Source organism: Vipera berus (assembly GCF_964194415.1).
Source record: "Vipera berus genome assembly, chromosome: 6".
NCBI classification, from domain to species: domain Eukaryota; kingdom Metazoa; phylum Chordata; class Lepidosauria; order Squamata; family Viperidae; genus Vipera; species Vipera berus.
Genome location: NC_138208.1, coordinates 61,399,254 through 61,405,253, shown reverse-complemented (window position 1 = coordinate 61,405,253; position 6,000 = coordinate 61,399,254).

Here is a 6,000-nt window from a genome sequence, read left to right as displayed (position 1 = left end):
CGTTCTCTTCGCAGCCTCTTTCCACTCACCTGATCACTAATACATCCTAGCGGTCGTCCTTGCCTTCCAAAGTCAACACCGCCCCCGACGAAAAAGTTGTCTGAAGACGCAGAGACCGCTCTCGCTAGCACCACCGCTGCCGCCGGTTCCCAGCCTCGCCGCCGCGGAAGCTTCCGCCCATCGATTGCCGGAGTCCCAAATTGACAAGCTTGCATAGCCAATGAAAATGAGGCATAGCAATGAATGGCACCAGTTCCCGTCAACGGTTGTGGAGTAACTAGAAATGTTAACGGCCTCTGGGCGGCGAGTGAGGGAAAGGGATGGGCGGGAAGGCAAAAAAGTGACTGAAGCAGAAAGCAGCCAATTAGAAGATAGGAATTATGTCATCGCCCCTAGGTGAAGTTAAGAGTATTCAAATACTGTCATGGCCCTGGGAGGAAGGAGATGGAGGAATTCTTAAAGGGATAGCGCACCAACATGTGTATTGTAGAGGTATGTAACTTCCTTGGACATGTTTTAATATGGTCTGCTTCTGATCCTCCAGAAAGTCTCTTCTTAGATTTCTTTGATAAATGGAAAACAGTTGATCTCAATTTTGCTCATGTTACTGGGATAATTTTGTCAATTTAACTGAAATCCTCTTTATTATAATTTCAACCACTTAATCTGGTTCAGGATTTACAATCTGCATGCTCTTCTTGGTCCTAATGCCTTTCATATGAATTGGACTACAGCTCCCATATTTCTCATTCAACATTGCCAAATGCAATATAAAACATATTTTAACAGATAGTCCTCGACTTACAACAGTTTAATGACCCAAAGTTACAACCACTCTAAAAAAGTGACTTATGACCATTTTTCACACTTATGACCGTTGCAGCAACCCCATGGTCATGTGGTGAGCTGGCTCATATTTATGATAGGTGCAATGTTCCAGGCTTATGTGATCCCCTTTGACAACCTGACAAGCAAAGTCAATGGGGAAGCCAGATTCACTTAACAACTGAGTACCTAATTTAACAACTGCAATTGATTCACTTAACAATTATGGTAAGAAGGGTCATAAAATGGGGCAAAATTCACTTAAATATCTCACTTAGCAACATAAATTTTGGGCTCAATTGTTGTAAGTCCAGGACTACCTGTAGACAAATTATACTCATGATTGATGGACCAGAAGAAATATTTACAACGAAGTAGAATATTAGTTGGGGAAGAAATGGAGGTAGTGACAGTTTTTATTTTCCTGGGCTCCAAGATCACCACAGACGGGGACTGCAGCCAAGAAATTAAAAGACGCTGCTGGGGAGGAAAGCCATGGGAAATCTAGACAGCACACTAAAAAGCAGAGACATTTATTTATTTATTTAGACATCACCCTGCCAACAAAAGTGTGTATAGTCAAGGCTATGGTCTTCCCAGTTGCAATGTATGGCTGTGAAAGTTGGACCATAAGAAAGGCTGAGCGCCAAAGAATTGAAGCCTTTGAACTATCGTGCTGGAGAAGACTCCTGTGAGTCCCTTGGGCTGCAAGGCGATCAAGCCAGTCAGTCATAGAGGAGATCAACCCTGACTGCTCTTTAGAAGGCCAGATTCTGAAGTTGAAACTCAAATACTTTGGCCACCTAATAAGAAGGAAGGACTCACTGGAGAAGAGCCTAATGCTGGGAAAGGTTGAGGGCAAAAGAAGAAGGTGACGACAGAGAATGAGGTGGCTGGATGGAGTAACTGAAGCAGTAGACGTGAGCCTAAATGGATTCCAGAAGATGGTAGAGGACAGGAAGGCCTGGAGGAACGTTGCCCATGGGGTCCCGATGGGTCGGACACGACTTCGCAACTAACAACAACAGAATATTAGTAGAAAAATGGATAAGGTGGTTAGGAAGAGGACTGCCAAAATGTCTTTGGAAGACAATTTTATCTAATAAGTCAAGATGGTGAATAATGGTCCATACTGTCATCCTGGCTTTTCTCCATAACATCTAACTAATTTTAAGGAATAGAGAAACCATGCATAAACCCTTTAGTCTTTGCTCCTCTCTTTGCCAATCTGTTGGCATCTTTCCAAGACAGCACTATTGTTGCAGATTGTATTGCAAATAAAGTATTGCTACTATAATTCACTTGATGTATTAGATTACTTTAGTCTTTTTAGTTGTCTTACATTGCAGACCCATGTTAACTTCTACTATAAATCCTTAAATTCTTTCTAGAAATGCTTCTATATCATGTTAAAAATATGTTTTTATCTATTATCTATCTTTATATTTTTGTTTTGAAATTCAGTTTTAACCTGTCAGCATTACCATGATATGATTAATCTTTCAGTGGATATTTATAATTTGTTTCAATAATGCTACATAAACACAAAAAATCACAACATCCTCAATTACAGTCTATTTAAATTATATATAGTCCATATATTCATTCACTCGTGCAATAAGAACCATGGTGTGGGGAAAAACTTGTCAGCTAATCAAACTTAAATCTCTGTATTTGTCAGAACAGCAAAAGTTAAAACAATGTTAAACTAAACATCATTAATTTATTAAAGGTAAGACATATTGTAAGTAGTTTCTTAGGGTATTTGTTTTTTATTATTTTCTGGAATCTACCCTGTTTTTGGTCGCATTTTTTTACTCTCCAGCTGGAGCCTGTACAAAAAAAGTTACTTAAATAATTCTGAGGGGAAAAAATATGTTTTGAATACCAGAAATGAAAATTTACATTCCTTTGAAACAAAAACCAAGTGGCCACCAGAATTGGTTTTCATTTTAGCACTACAAATTATACCATATAGGAGGGATGGAATCATATTGTTGTCATTCTGATTAAGTAATTAGGAAAGAGAATTATTTGCTGATGTAGTGCAGATCACCCAGAGACCTGCAGTAAAGATCTACAAATGTCTGTTACTGCTACACAGTGATGCACAGCATCATTTATTTTCCTAACAGCCTGTGACCTCTAGTGGCTGTACTACTGGTATATCACTTATTCTCTATTATTTATACTAAAAGCCTTCATAGTAATGGCTAAATGAGCCCCTCCCCGCCAACTCAGTATGTTGAACTATCTTTTTTAATTTTTCTGTTTAAAGACTGATCTCTTGTAAAACAACTATAATGCATCTTTTTGCTGAAGCTCAGTGGCAGAAGCCTTAAGGCAGTTTTCAATTAATCAAAAATGACAGAATACAAAAAACAAAAGAAACAAGACATAGAAATATATGTGGTATATATTGCGGAAGAACAGGGTAGAACAACGGCTTATGACCCTCTTTTACCGGTCTACTATAGAGAGCGTCCTCTTATATGGTATTGTGGTTTGGTATGCTGATCTGACAACCACAGATAGGAAAGCATTACAGAGGGTGGCGAGCACAGCACAAGACATTGTGGGCTGTCCCCTGACACCACTGGATGACATCGCCAGGGCTCGCTGCCTTGGAAGTGTGAGAAAAATTCTCAGGGATGACAAACACCCGGGACCGTATCTCTTTACTCTCCTACCATTGGGTAGGAGATAAAGGAGTACAGCCAGCCGTACCAACAGGCTGAAGAACAGCTTTTATCCGTGGGCTGTTAGGCTTTTGAACAGGAAATAATTTTATACACTTTATGCATGATTGACTTGCGAGGCCGGTGCGTTGTGCAATTAGCTCACATGGTGTAATAAGATGGAGGGTTTGTGTCACTGTAAGTTGGGGGTGGGGGCACGAAGGGAGGCTCAGCCAATCTCAAATGTATACATGGTTGTACTTTGACAATAAAGGTTTTCATTCATTCATATGTGATTGCAATAAATAGCTACAATTCTATATATATTTTCTAATATAAACATTTTATACACACACACTTCTAATACACTTTTATAGCTATCATGGGTTTTTTTAACCTACTGTGTTATATAAATGGGTCTCATATTTCATTATATTTATCCAAACAAAGTTTATGTCTCTATGCAATCTGCTCATACATAGCAGGTTTAATCAAAACTTCAATCCATTGAGTAAATGAAGCCATATATTTATCTTCCCAGTATTGCAGTATGAGTCTTTTAAACATAGTAATAGCTCAGGAAAAACATTTATATTGTTCAGGTCAAGTTCACTATAGTAGGTATGTAATTCAAGAGAACATTATCCTCTGAAAACTTTAGCTTTTGTCACAGAGTCACGTTTATATAAGCCACTACTTTCTCCCAAAGCCTAGTAAAGGCATTGTACATAGGACATTGTACAGATATATTTTAAGGAAGCATTGTCCTTCTTACATCTCCAACATAATGCTGTTTTAGACAAACCTTTACTATACAAACATAATGGAGTCCAATACATTCCAAATATTATTTTTGTTATAGAAATCATAGTTTAAGAGCAATTGACTCTTGCCATAAAGTTCAGTCTCTCATTGTCTACTCTAAGCAATATAGGAAGCTCTAATTCTTTATTCCACTCATCTTTTAACTTCTGCATAACAAATTGATTTATTGGTAACAAATGCCTGTAAAACTAAATGGTAGGATTTTTTTTTAGTTTCAGAAGATTTACCCAGTTGTCTCAGAATCTAAAAATGCTGCTGATTTGAGCATTAACAAATGTTGTAGCTGTAAATATAGCCATTGAGTTACATCTGATATTGTTTCTCAGCACAGCATATGTTAAAATTACCCTCATCATCTATCAACTGATCTTCTCTTTTATCCAATTTTCCATATCACAATTTTAAGACTTCCATGTTAGTTAATATCATCTTCTTGTGCATTTTTCTACTATTTAAAGAAGTATACCATGTAAATGTATGATACTGGCCTAGTCTGCTTTCATAATTTCAATTCTTCCTAAAATATATAAATGGTTTCATTTCTATTTTAACAGTTTTGCTTTTTCTTGATTCATTGTCACATTTTTTCAATTACTATATGCATATACTTGTTAATTGAGGTACTATTATTTCAATAATCAATAACCAACAGTCCTTAAGACTTTCATTTTGCCACATGCTTAACTCCAAACTGATCTGTGGAAACTTGATGTTCTTCCTATGTTTTCCAACCTAGACTTCTCATAATCTCCATCCAAATTTATTTAAACATAAAAACTATGTCGGTACAGTTTCATTGACAACAGTACAGATATTTGCTTTCATGTTCATTTAAGTTTGATTTAGGAGTTCCTTCTTCTAGATGGATGGCTTTCCTCTCATGCCTTCAGAGCCCATTTTCCTCATCCCACTGTGGATTATGCTTATAGCTCTCCCCCCGCCCCCGTCAAGTTTATTAGTTCCTATCCTGCATCTGCATTACTCTTAGGGTCTACTGAGGCTGCTTGGCCTTCCCACCATGTCAATAATAACTTATATGATTCATAAGGTTTGGCAGCAGAAGAGTTACTGTGACCTAACATTTGGCAAAACTACAGTAAGAATCAATCCAAACAATGTTTCTGTTTTGAAAAAATAACCAATTTCAAAACAGGTTTATTCTTTATTAATCAATTATGGATCTGAAGTAATAATACTCTTGAATAATTCTTAGTCTTTCACTTATTACAGTTACAATATGGAATGTTTATTATTTGCTGTGAGTGGTTCTTTTTTTCAAAATTTAATTATAATTTTAATAATAGGGTATATGTGCATTTATTTAATATACAGATAGTACAACACTATGATTTATCACAATAAGAATCATAAACTTGCACATTCCATCTTTATTTTCTTATTCCAGCATGGCTGCAGTAACTAATTTTATCAACCCTAAAAAATTATGTTAAAATGGCTCATATGATAGAAGAGGGAGAGGAATATGTATGGAATAATTTTAATTTCTTAAATGTCAGAAATATGACATGATTAACATTCTATATTTATGTATATTATCCAATTTTATCATACTAGGGAAGCCTGACACAACATTTGATTAAGCATTAAAATGGTAATAAAATTGATGCTTATAACAATTTCAAATGCATTCTTCAAAATTCTTAGGTTGCTG